Below are 15,072 nucleotides of genomic sequence, written 5' to 3'. Positions count from 1 at the left end.
ACAGTTTCTGTGTGATTATTTTGGGGCTAAGCAGCCAGGAACTAACAAGTGGCTCCCTACAACAAATTGGTGCCAACATAGCCAACTAAAATCAACTTAAAACCTGAGAGGGCTTACAAAGGAATTCTAGACACTAGAAAAAAAAAAATAAAAGTTTAGCCACATTTTTTTCTTAATGGGATATACTTGCTGGCAGCACACTGTGGTTCCTTTAAGAGAGGTTTTACTGACTCAGCAAAAGCAGAAAAAAGCCGTGCCATTTTGAAAAGCTGGCTTTCTGGGCCATGCTGCCAATATGACCTCTGACTCTTTCAGGAAACCAAGCATTTGAATGAGGTTTGTGAGTAACATGCTATAGCTTGTTTGGTGGCAACATTGACCTGCTGTGGGCCTTGAGATTTGGCATTGTGTTTGACTCTTGGAGACAGCCAGCAGCTCCACCATGCTGGGCTGGGTGAGGCAAGAAGACACTGTCATATTTCCCCTATCAATGACAGAGTTTAAGGTTTTAAGAAGTGTTTAGCATTTTAAGAATGCTACTCCAGGAGAGTAAAGAATTACAGATATACAATAGGACAGATTCAGACATAAAAGGCCTCTAAATAAGTCAGAGTGTTGGATAAATATATGTAGGCTTGAGAGAGATAAAGAAAAAGTATAGAGAGTTATAAAAAGATAAATGTTTTACAAAACAAAATGGTCTTTAAAAAGACAGAGTACAGACAATCATAGATTAAAGAAGTAAAGAAAATAAAATAAATATTAAAAAGTAATAGAGTAAAACTAAATAAGCCAGGTAAAGATGGAATAAACATAGAGAATCTGGATTATGTATATTTTTGTGTTTTCTTTGAGTTTTTGACTGTGAAGGAACTAAGTACAAGGAGACATTTCATTGTAATAGCTGCTAAGCTAAACCAGCATATATATTTTAAAGGTATCTTGATTTTAAAATGTGGATCTAAATATATGTTGCTTTAGAAAAGAGGTTCTTATTTTGTTTCCACAGAAGATGAGAACCTGGGGATTGCTTTCAGAGTAATATGGTTTGATGGAGCAAAACACACTGCAAGGTTGCCATGAATATTCCCAAAAAATAGCTTTGCTTAAATGTTGACTGGGATAACTCTAGCACACAGAATACACCATGAAAGACCTGAATAACAGCATCCCAATCAACAGTAAGCAGTATATAGAACTATGCCCAAATTCCCAAATATTGTTTATAAATATTTCTTCATATTTAAAGGGGGATATGCTATAGAGATTTGCATTCTTATGGATCTTGCTCTACTGATATAAATTTAAGGTCAATTTTTAATACTGTATGTATATATATATATGTATATATATGCTCTTGATTAAGGTATTATATTCATATAGCTCATTTAAAAATATTTAATTAAGAAATATAGTCATCTATAATAGTCAAGTTTGTAGTCATGTTAGGTTTTCTAGATATATAGAGATGCATTTCATTTACATAGGTATTCTTCAAACCTTTCATGTCCCGACCAGCGGGACATGAACAGGGCATCCCTGATAACCTAGAGAGAGAAATGAAGGGACAAGAGACATCAGAAACAACAGCAAGTCTGGCTTTCTGATAAATCTGCCAACTTTCTTACTTATCAGGAGCTGTTATATTACAACATGAAGGGGGAAGGGTAAGTAGGATGCTAGAATGTCATTGATATAACTGGAATGTAAGGTATGGAGACAACACTAGCTGATAAGGTCTGTGACTGTTAGCTAACAAAGGAAATGCTAATTGCTTCTAAAGTCTGGGGCCTGCAGGTCTCACTAAGTTAATTTCCTTCGTCAGGAACAAGCCCTGCACAGGTGACAGAGGTGAATATTTTACTTTCCTTGCAGACTTAAGATGGCTATAAACAAAATAGAGGTCTCAAAATATAGGTCTTTGATTCTGGCACTTTCAATGATTATAGAATATGAAATTTGAGATGCTTAAGAACTTAGGACAGTGAGGCACATATTCTCCTAAAAGCCCCAATCTACTTCATGAGGATGATGAACATTAATCCTAAAAGCCCCAATCTACTTCCTGAGGATGATGAACATTAAAGAGGATCCACATGGAGTTGGTTAGTCATTTGGGCAAGAAACTGCTCTTGCCTGGACTGCTTGATGAACTGGACGTGCAGGACCCACAGAGAAATGACTGCTGAACTTGCCTAAAGGTTATATGATTCTTCAGGGTTAGTGCTTTGTGAAAGAGTCTGCAAGACATTCGTCAGAATACAGAAGAAACTGACTGACAAGCTGCCTTCATAGGTGGAACTGTCTTTGAAATATTCTGCTTCATGGAAAAGTCTGCTTGATACTATGGGTCTGTAAGCTGATTATGGATGCCCCAATAATACAGAAGAACATTGGGTGACTGTTCAGGCGGCAAGATGTCTCTGTCAATTCTAGAGTTTTGAAAGTTATTTACCATGTACTTCCTGTTAACTTATGTAGGTAATAATATATCCTTCTGGTGTCTTTGATAGTGTTAAAGAATTTGTAGTTATAGTTATAGTTTTCCTTAGTTAAAAGTAGATATAAATATTGTAACTGTAATTATTGCTTGATGTTAAATTTAAAACCTTCTTGGGGCTGGAGAGGTGGCTTAGAGGTTAAGAACACTGATTGCTCTTCCTGAGGTCCTGAGTTCAATTCCCAGCCACCACATGGTGGCTCACAACCATCTATAATAAGATCTGGTACCCTCTTCGGGCCTGCAAACATACAGACAGAACACTGTATAAATAATTAATAAATAAATCTTTAAAAAAAACCTATAAAAAAAGTTAAAACCTTCTTTTTTATTTAAATAGGAAAGGGAAGGTGATATGGAATTCCCCGCTGTATGCTGTGAATATGATTGTTTATTTAATAAAGAAAACTGTCTTGGCATGTTGATAGGGGAGAACTAAGTAGGTAGAAAGGACTAAACTGAATGGTGGGAGAAAAATGGCCAGATTCAGAGAGAAGCCATGGAGCCACTGCCAGCGACTGAAGTGTTAAATCTTTGTTGGTAGGCTTCGAACTTGTGATGATGTGCACAATGATGAAGGTGGGTTAAATTAAGATGTAAAGTTACCCAATAAAGCTAGGGCTAATGGGCCAAGCAATTATTTATATAATATAGTTTCTGTGTGATTATTTTGGGGCTAAGTGACTGGGAACTAGAGGCCTCCTTACTACAGTGAAGAACAAGAATGTACTTCTGACTTAGTTAATGAATTCTTGGAATTAAATAGATCATTTATACAACTTAGTTCCTTAGTTTGCTTCAGCAGGTGTGCTTATGGAACTCAATCAATCCTACATATCAAGCCAGTTGAATCATATAGCCATGAATAAAGGAATTACAAGACTTTTATATTTTCAGTCATTAATCACTTAATGATGGGTTGATAACACAAAATTTAAACACTACAGTTTAATTTTTTAACCTTTTTATCCTTAAAGAGTAAACCTACAGTTTAATATATTTCTTAATTGAAAGATTCAATTTGAATGTATGATCTTTCACAGTGAAGCATATATGTGTGTATCTATACACACACATACATGAGAAGACACAACTGACAAAGAGCATTAAAAAATTCAGAATTTTTAAACACATATCTTGTTCATCAAGGGAAGGAAATGATGGATATCTGTCCACCAGAAAAATTGGAGTGGATGTTGCCTGACAAGCTGCTGATATTCTACTATTCTGTGGAGCCAACATTCACCAGAATCTCCCAAAATCCTGAGCATCATTTTGGCCCAAATCCTGAGCTTTGTCTCTCAGTAAATAGAAACCATCCTTATGAAAAAAAAACACATCCTTATGGATGCATGCACTTTGTATTCTGAATTAATGGAGCCTATCTATGCTTCCTATAAATACTTCCTCCTTGGGCCCATACTTGAAATATGTTTGTCTTTGTAAATAAAAACTCATCCTTGCCAGATAATGATAGCACACACCTTTAATTCTAGCACTTGGGAGGCAAAGACAGGTGAATCTCTGAGTTTAAGGCTAGGCTGGTCCACAGAGGGAGTTTCAGGACAGCCAGGGCTATACAGAGAAACCCTGTCTTGAATCCCCCATCAAAAAATGAAGCTGTTATTACAGTAAAGGTCACATGGGCTTTGCTAAAGAGATGTACTTAGCATTAGAGTTTCTATACACCCTGGTCTTTGTTGTGATAATTTTTACATGGAAAATTTTCCTCAAAATTTTATTGTGTTTAAATATGTAAGAAAACTAAGTCCCTTGGTTAGACTATAGATGTTTGACATAAAAGGACCTAAGTTTCTTTATTAATCTTACACTGATTGTTTCCTTGTTGACCATGACACGGCAGGAATACCAACACACACAGACACACAGACACAGACACACACACACACACACACACTCACTCACATGCACACTCTCACACATAATGTGTTTTTTGTGTGTATGTGTGTGTATGTATGAAATGTATATACACACATTTATATCTATAAATACTTTTTATACACATAATCCAAATACACATATAAGCAAACAAACACATATACACAAAATAGGAAAGAAAAAATGAATCTTAATGGGAAATAAGAGGGAGAAGAAAAGAAGAAAGTGAGATCAAATATTTCAGAAGAAAATAAAGAAAATTGAAGATTCTGTTATGGGTGGGACTTGAGGCTAATATGTTTTACAGATGTGGAGCTTAAGCTTCCAGGGTTATCTGAATTGCAGGGATAATGTGGGAGTCCACCACACACAAAAAATCTCAGTGGTCAGTTCTGAGCCTCTGAATTCACAGAGATGATGTGATCTCTGTTTCTGTGTCTGACTTTATATTCTAAACACTACAATTTGATTACTCTGCACCCTTACGGTTATTAATTTTACTTATTTTAATGACATGACTTCCTCATAAGAGCTACTTTCTGACTCAAATTGATGAGACAGTGTATCATTGTAATTTGTATAAAGTTTCCTATGGTGTTTTTCATTTTAAGTGTGCTTGGTCACCAGCACAGGATGTCGGAAGCTTTCTGAGGAAAAGCTTGAGATGACAGATGTGCTCATCACACAGATTGAATTGTTGTATGGGTGAATCCAAGCAGAACACTGTGTCCCATAAGAATGTACAATTATTATGTGTCAAATAAAAAATAAGAAAGCTAAGTGAGGTAGCACAAATTTGTCTTCCAAGACTGACAGCTAAGGAAAGAGATTAATGATCACCTCAGTTTGACCTTCATGATAAAACCAACATCAAAACAATGAAATGATACACATTTAATCTTTAAAAAGGATAATCATTTATCAACCTAACTACATTAAATGCATCCTATTTTGGAATTTTACTCTAGTGTCAAACTGCTTTTACTTTTACATAATTTTTCATAATCTTTTTCATTTATTTTGAAGAAGTGATAGAACAACATGTTCTTTGTTCTTCTTGTCCTGATTACACTATCTGATCATGTTAATGTCTAATATAAGAATATATATATGGGGGGTGTATTCAACTGGACATTGATTGCCATGTTTGGACCATATAGGAAAGATAATTCAACTAAAAGAACCTGTTTGCTTGCATTTACTTCCCCTCAAGTTACAACAAACTCATTTTCAGTGTAAAATTTTGGGGACATTTTGCCATTATTATCTATGCAGTTACTGCTGGGTTTCTCCACTCAAGAGAAAAATATAACAATGGTTAAGATCACCAACTAATATAAATTAAAATAAAATGTATAACGAGTTACACCTCTGTCTTACCCAACTTGAATGTGGCCACTGTGTCTGAAGTCAGAGTTACTTTGATCACCCGCCTGAAAACCTGAGTATAGTCATTCTTTCATTGAGGGAAAGATGAAGATGATGGTGCATAGAAACCTTTCTGTGATCCACAGGTATCCCCTTCCCTCTTCTTGTGAAACTATATGAGAGGGAAACATTAGACCTGGGACTCTTCCAGAGTATAGCTTCCCATTCCATACCTATGGAATTATGGTGCTGCTGTGTTCTTTCAGTATTACCCATGCCCATGTAAGTAAACCCAGTTAAGTCATAGTCCTTTAATGGATGTTTCAATGACCTTCCTATATGGGGACAGTAGATACTTTTCTACTTCTGTCAAATAATGTCATCTTACATGAAGAAAGTAAAGAGTAAGTAATTTGGTTACATTTTTATCACATTGGGCCTAAGATGTATGGTGCTCTTGGAAAAAATCTTTTATCTTCAAAACTGTGCACAAATAAAAATGTTGCCAATTTCTTTTTATCTGAAACAACACACACATGTTCAATTTTTTTTTTAAAAAGTAGTTCAGACAGTAGAGCCCATACTAAGAGAAAAGGTGAACAACTTGAGGTAACTTTAACAAACTCTATCCTACCTTCTAATATAAACTAATCTAGTTGCTGAAAGTATGCTGTCCAAATTGAACAAGCAGGACACAAAAGAAAGTGAGAGTCAAATTTTGCCAAGTCAAGGTAGGATAGTTCTTCAAATCTCCTGTTTCCTAGAAAAGTCTGTAGACATTCTAGGCTTGTAAGTTAAGGATGGATGCCTAAGGTTATATAAGAACCTTGCATGACTGTCTAGGTATCCACCTACTTCTGTCATTTCTTAGTTTTAAAAGCTGTTTGCTTTGTGCTTCCTGTTTACTCAGGTAATATTATATTCTTCTCAGGTCTCTGATGAAGGTAAAGACTAAATAGTTATGCTTACAGATTTCCTTGTTACCACGCTCAGAAAAGAAAACCTCACAAAAGATGTATAAAGAGTATAAGAGTATAAGATTGAGAAACATTACATGATAGTTTTGGGTTGGTAATACAAGGTAGTATAGAAAGTGAATTAGGTCCAAAACTTTGGACTTACCAAGATAGGACAGATAATAGGGTATTTTCTCTGAATTTCCCAAATGCAAATGGACTTATAATTATGAATGTAATTTTCACCTGATATTTGTTCTTTCTTGTATATAGTCTTATTCTGTTAAAAGTTAAAATTGTCCCTTTAATTAGACAAAAAGGGGGGAATGTTTTATGATATATTGATTGCAATCTGACAATAAAGTTTGTTTTGAAACTTAGGGCAGAGCTAAAAACTAGCTGAACAAAATTAACCATAGATGTTTTAGAAGACTGAGGATAGATAGATAGATAGGAAGTAGTAAGGCAGGTCTGTGAAAGGTTCTTAGCTTTTACTGATGGAGGAATTGAAGAGATAGGAGGTCACTGGTAGCTTCTCTGATCATTTGAGTTCTTACACTGATAGCTGACTTCCAATTTTTATTGATAAAGAATAATTAGGTAAATGTTTTAGTAAGTCTGTTGGAGAAGGTCACTTGTTCATTCCCAGCTGCTTAGCCCCAAAATAATCACACAAACACCCTATTATTTAAATCACTGCTTGACCTATTCACTCTAACTTCTTATCAGCTAACTCTTATATTTTAATTTAACCCATTTCTATTAATCTGTGTATCATAACAAGGCAGTGGCTTACCGGGTACAGTTCTGGTATCTGTCTCCAGTGGGGATACATGGCTTTTCCTCTGACTCCACCTCCTTTCTCCCAGAATTCAGCTTAGTTTTCCCCACCTACCTAAGTTCTGCCCTAAGCCAAGGCAGTTTCTTTATTCACCAATGGTTTAACAGCATACAGAGGGGAATCCCACATCACCTTCTCTTTTCCATTTAACAAAACAGTTATCAAACAGGAATTACAGTTACAATATTTATAATTACTTTATTTTTTATTATAGATAAAGAAAACTATAACTATAGATATGAATTCTTCAACTTCATCAAAGAATCCAGAAGGATATAATATTACCTAAGTAAACAGGAAGTGCACTTTAAGCAAGTTCCCAAACTCTAGAAATGACAGAGACACCTCACTGCCTGGACAATCACCCAAAGTTCTTCTATATAATTTGCATAACTATCTTCAGCCTATAGATCCCTAGTATCCATCAGACTTTTCCATGAAGCAGGAAATTTGAAGATCTGTTCTGCTTGTAATGGCAAAGTCATCAGTTGCCTTCTTCTGTGTCCTGCAGAATGTCGTGTAGACATTTTTATGAAGCAGGAACCCTGATGGATTGTCTCGCTTTTAGGCAAGCTCAGCGGTCATTTTTCTGTGTTCATCAAGCAGTTCAGGAAAGAGCAGTTTCTTGCACAAATGGCTAACCAACTTGATAAGAAACCTCTTTGATGCCCATATTCCTCTTGAAGTAATTGGTTCTGACAGGACCAGATGTGTCTCATTGTCTTTAAAAGTTCTATGTCCTTAAAAGATTTTAAATGTCATATTCTGTTGTCTTTGAAAGATTTGAAGAATTCCTATCTAACTGAAATCTATCTATCTATCTATCTATCTATCTATCTATCTATCTATCTATCTATCTATCTATCTATATCTAGAAAATCTAACTAACATGACTACAAGCTTGACTATTATAGATGATTATCTATAATCCTATATTTCTTAATTATACATTACATTTTTCAATGAACTGCACAATCACAGTACCTTGCTCAAGAGCAGAAATATATATATGTATATGTATATGTATATACAGTATATATATGTATATATACATATGTTATATGTATATACAGTATAACAAAATTGACCTTCAATTTGTGTCAATGAACCAAAATTTATACACATACAAATCTCTATAGCATATCCCCATTTAAATGTAAAGAAACACTTATAAACAATATTTGCAATATTTGGGAATTTGGGCATAGTATTCTAGAGTACTTCTACTGATTGGGGGTGCTGTTAGTCAGGTTTTTCATGGTGTATCTTGTGTACTAGTTTCATCTCAGTCAGTAGTTGGGCGAAGTAAATTTTTGGGGGTGTTCACACAACCTTTCATTGGGTCTTGGTTCATTAAACCACATTAGCCTGAAAGCAGATTCCCATCCACTGTGGAAACAAAGAAGAACTTCTTTTCCAAAGCAACATATTCTTAGATCCATATTTTGAAGCAAGATACCTTTAAAGTATATATGCTGGTTTAACTTAGCAATCCCCAGAATCAAATGTCTCTCTGCAGCCAAAAAATTCAAAGAAAACACAATAATATTCATAATCCAGACTCTCTGTGTATTTTCCATTTTTTATGTGGCTCATTTTTCTATACTCTGTTTAATCTATGACTGTCTGCACTCTGTCTCTCTAAAGACTTTACATTTTTTAAACCATTTACTTTTTTTTATAGCTGTCTGTATTCTTTTTCTTCTCTCTCCTAAGCCTACATACATTTATCCAAATCTGTGAGCCATTTAGAGGTCTTTTCCATCTGAATTTGTCTTTATTATGTATTTATAATTATATTCTGACCCAGACTGCTTCTTAAAATATTAAGTGCTTCTTAAAAAAAATTAAGCTACAGTATTGCTAGAGTATATAAGGCATTTCCTGCTTGCCCTGCCAAGCCCAGCATGGTGAAGCTGCTTGCTACCTCAGAGAGTCATGCTCACAGCCCCATTTTAGGCACACAGCCCATCTTTATCTCTATTAAGCAAGTTGCAGCAGTCCACTCACAAATGCCATTTAATGTTCTGTAGCCAGAACTCCTGAGAAAGAGTTTGTAAAAACAGCTGCTTGTTTTCTGCTACTTCTGAATCAGGAAAACATACCTTAGAGGAGCTGCAGCATGCAGTCAGCAAACAATAAGAAGCTGCGTTAAACTCTATATTTTTGTATCTAGAATTCCTTTTCAATCTCTCTCGCAACAGGAAGACTTGAACATCTTAATCCAGAAGAAGTAGAAGAAAATGACTTTAAACACAACCTTATGAAAATGATGGAGACATTTAAACAGGAAGTGAAAAACTCCCTTAAAGAAATGGAAGAGAAGACAATCAAAAAGTTAGAAGAAATTAAAAAATCCACCAAAGATACCCAAGAAAAAGCAATCAAACAGGTAAAGGAAATACTTCAAGACTTGAACACCGATATGGCGGTAATAAAGAAAACACAAACAGAGGGATGGCTGGATATGGAAAATCTGGGTAAATTAACAGGATATGTATATCCAACATAATACAAGAGATAGAAGAATGGTTCTCAGGTGCTGGAGATATTATAGAGGAAAAAGACTCAAGAAAACAGCAAATCCAACAAATTCTTAAGAGAAAACATCCAGGATATGGAACATCATAAAAAGACCAAACCTAAGAATAATATGGATAGAAGAAGGAGAAGAATTACAGCTCAAAGGCCTAGAAAAATATATTCAACAAAATTAAGAAGATAACTCTCTCATTTAAAGAAGGATGTCCCTATGAAGGTACAAGAAGCTTACAGAATACCAAATAGAATGATTCAAAAGAATTGCCCTGCCATATAATAATCAAAACACAAAACATGCAGAATAAAGAAAGAATATTAAGAGCTGCAAAGAAAAAGTAACATATAAAGGTTGAACTATCAGAATTACACCTGACTTCTCAATGGAAACCATGAAAACCAGAAGGTCTTGAATCCATGTGCTGCAAGCACTAAGAGACCATGGATGCAAGTCCAGATACTATACCCAGCAAAGCTTTCTTTCACCATCAATGGAGGAAATAAAATATTCCATGACAAAAATAGATTTAAACAATACGTATCCACAAACCCAGACTTAGAGGAAGTACTAGAAGGAAAACCTCAACCCAAGGAAGCCAACAACATCCACAATAGCACAGACATCTGATAACCCTCCACCAACACAACTCAAAGAAGGGAAACACATAACGACTACCACCAAAAATTAATCGGTGTAAACAACCATTTCTTATTAATATCACTTAATATCAATGGACTCAATTCACCTATAAAAAGGCACAGGTTAAGAGAACGGATATGAAAGCAGGATCCAGCATTCTCCTGTTTACAAGAAACACACCTCAACCGCAAAGACAGATAATGCCTTAGAGTAGAGGCTTGGGAAAGGGTTTTCCAATCAAACAGACCCAAGAAACAAGTGGATGTGGCTATCCTAATATCTAACAAAATTGATTTCAAACTAAAATCAATCAGAAGAGATGGAAAAGAACACTTTATTCTCCAAACAGGAAAATTCATCAGGAGGAAGTCTCAATCCTGAATATCTATGCCCCTAACATAAAAGCACCCACATATGTAAAAAAATCATTACTAGAACTCAAATAATACACCAACCCTACACTCTAATTGTAGGGGATTTCAACACTTCTCTCTCTCCAATGGACAGGTCAACCAGACAGAAACTTAACAGAGAAATAAGAGAACTAACAGATGTAATGAATCAAATGGACTTAACAAATATCTATAGGACATTCCACCCCAGAACAAAAGAATATACCTTCTTCTCAGCACCTAATGGAACCTTCTCGAAAATTGATCACATACTCAATAACAAAGCGAACATCCACAAATACAAAAATATTGGAGTAACCACATGTGTCTTATCGGATAACCATGGAGTAGAGTTAGAATTTAACAACAATATTACCCCCAGGAAGCTTACAAAATCATGGAAATTGAAATCATCTACTGAACCACCCCTGGGTCAAGGAAGAAAAAAAGAAAGAAATTAAAGTCTTCCTTGAACTCAAAAAAAAAAAAAAAAAATGAAGACACAACATACCCAAACCTATGGGTCACTATAAAAGCAGTGCTAAGAGCAAAGTTCATAGCACCAAGTTCCCACATAAAAAAATTTAAAAAGCTCATATTAGAGACTTAAAAGCACACCTGAAATCTCTAGAAAAAAAAAAAGCAGACTCACCCAGGAGAAGTAGAAGACTGGAAATAATCAAACTGAGGGCTGCAATCAACAAAATAGAAACACAGAAAACAATCCAAAGAATCAAAGAAACAAAGAACTTTTTTTTTGAGAAAATCAAGATTGACAAACCCCTATGCAAACTAATAAAAAGTCGGAGAGTGAATACACAAACTAACAAGATCAGAAATGAAAAGGGAGACATAATCTATAATCCTAAATATGTTCCACATAATACAAACAGAAGTGTCATTGACAAACTCTTTTTATGAAGCTACAGTTACCCTGATACCAAAACCATGCAAAGACTCCACCAAGAAAGAGAATTACAGACCAATCTCACTCATGAACATGATGCAAAAATTCTCAATAAATTCTGGCAAACAGAATCCAAGAACACAGTAAAAAAATTATCCATTACAATCAAGTAGGCTTCATCCCAGAGATGCAGGGATGGTTCAACATATAAAAATCTAAAATGTAATCCATCATGTAAATAAACTGAAAGAAAAATCATATGATCATTTCATTAGATGCTGAAAAAGCGTTTGACAAAATTCAACACCCCTTTATTATAAAGGTCTTGGAGAGATTAGGGATACAAGATCATATCTAAATATAATAAGAGCAGTATACAGCAAGCTGATAGCTAAAATCAAATTAAATGGAAACTCAAAGCCACTCCACTAAAATGAGGAACAAAACAAGGCTGTCCACTCTCTCCATGCCTCTTCAATATAGTGCTTGAATTTCTAGCAATAGCAATAAGATAGTATAAGAAGATCAAAGGGATTTGAATTGAAAAGGAAGAAGTCAAACTTTCATTATTTGCAGATGTTATGATAGTGTACATAAGCGACCCAAAAAACTCTACCAAAGAACAACTACAGCTGATAAATACCTTCAGCGATATGGCAGGTTACAAGATCAACTCAAGAGAAATCAGTAGCCCTCCTATACACAAAGGATAAAGAAGCTGAGAGGGAAATCAGAGAAAAATCACCTTTCAAAATAGCCACAAATTGCAGAAAGTATCTTGGGGTAACACTAACCAAGGAAATTAAAAATTGCATTTGACAAAAACTTTAAGTCTTTGAATAAAGAAATTGAAGATGATACCAGAAAATGGAAAGATCTCCCATGCTCTTGGATTGAGAGGATCAACATAGTAAAAATGGCAATCCTACCAAAGACAATCTATAGGTTCAATGCAATCCCCTTCAAAATCCCAACAAAATTCTTCACAGACCTTGAGAGAAAAATAATCAACTTTATATGAAAAAAAAAACCAAGATAGCCAAAACAATCCTATACAATAAAGGAACTTCCAGACCCATTACAATCCCTGGCATCAAACTCTATTACAGAGCTACAGTATTGAAAACAGTTTGGTATTGACATAAAAATAGAGATGGTGACCAATGGAATCAAATTGAAGACCTGGATATTAATCCACAAACCTATGAACACCTGATTTTAACAAAGAAGCTAAAATTATACAATGGAAAAAAAGAAAACATCTTCAACAAATAGTGCTGGGATAACTGGATGTCAACCTGTAGAAGAATGAAAATAGATCCATATCTATCACCTTGCACAAAACTCAAGTCCAAATGGATTAAAGACCTCAATATAAATCTGACCACACTGAACTTGATAGAAGAGAAAATGGGAAGTACCCTACAATGTATGGGCACAGGAGACCATTTCCTATGAATAACCACAGTAGCACAGACAATAAGAGCAACAATAAATAGATGGGACCTCCTGAAACTGAGAAGCTTCTGTAAAGCAAAACACAGTCATTAAAGCAAAAAGACACCCTACTGAATGGAGGAAGATCTTCACCAACATGCATCAGACAAAGGCCTGTTCTCCAAAATATATAAAATATTCAAGAAACTAGACATTAAAAAAATCTAAATAACCCAATCAAAAAAATGGGATACTGAACTGAGCAGAAAATTCTCAACAGAAGAAATTGAAATGGCCAAAGGATGCTTAAGGTCATGTTCAACTTCATTAACTATCATGGAAATGTTATTCAAGACAACTTTGAGATACCATCTTACACCTGTGAGAATGGATAAAATCAAAAATATCAGTGATTCCTTATACTGGAACAGATCTGGAGTAAGGGGAACACTCATCCATTGCTGGTAGAAATGCAAACTTGTGCAAATGCTTTGGAAATCAGGGTGGCTGTTTCTCAGAAAATTGGGAGTCAACCTACCTCAGGATCTAGCAGTACTACTCTTGGAAATATACCCAAGAGATGTCCAAGCATATTACAAAAGCATTTGTTCAACTATGTTCATAGCAGCATTATTTGTAATAGCCAGAACCTGGAAACAACCTAGATGCTCCTTAGTGGAAGAATGGATAAAGAAAGTGTGGCACATCTACACATTAAAATACTACTCAGTGGTAAAAAACAATGACATCTTGAATTTTGCATGCAAATGGATAGAAGTAGAAAACTTATCCTGAGTGAGATAACCCAGACCCCAAAATATGAATATGGTATGTACTCACTCATTAGTGGATTCTAGACGAAAAGAAAGTATATTGAGCCTACAGTTTCTGATCCTAGAGAAGCTAAGTAATAAGGTGAACTCAGAGAGAAACGTATATAGTTCATCCTCGAAATTGGAAGTAGACAAAATGGCCAGGCAAAAGTTGGGAGCATGGGGGTTGGGGGAGAAGGGGAGGGCTGGGGAGAGCTTAGGGATGTGGGATGGTCGAAATGGAGGATGGATGGATATGGGAGGAGGGAAGAAGATATCTTAATTAAAGGAGCCATTTTGGGGTTAGCAAGAGGCTTGACTCTGGATTCCCAGGAGTCCTTGTGGATGACCCCAGTTAGGACCCTGGGCAGTGGAGGAGAGGGTGCCTGAATTGGCCTTGTCCTGTTGTCAAACTGATGACTATCTTGTGTATCACCATAGAACCTTTGTTCGGCAACAGATGGAGACAGAGACCCACATTGGAGAACTGGACTGACCTCCCAAGGTTCAGTTGAAGAGCAGAAAAAGGTAGAATATTAGCAAGGAAGTAAGGACTGCTAGGTGTTGGTTCACCCACTGAGATAGTGCACCAGAACTAATGGGAGCTCACAAAATCTACCTGGACTGGGAGTGAATAAACATGGAATCAAACAAGACCCTCTGAATGTGGCTGATAATTGGGGCAGACTGAGGGGCCAATGATAATGGCACTGGGATTTGTCTCTACTTCATGTACTGACTTTTTGGGATCCTATTGGATGCATAAGTCTGGATGTAGAGGG

Source organism: Myodes glareolus, chromosome 8 (genome assembly GCF_982192425.1).
Source record: "Myodes glareolus chromosome 8, mMyoGla1.1, whole genome shotgun sequence".
NCBI lineage: Eukaryota > Metazoa > Chordata > Mammalia > Rodentia > Cricetidae > Myodes > Myodes glareolus.
Note: the sequence above shows the minus strand (reverse complement) of the source record.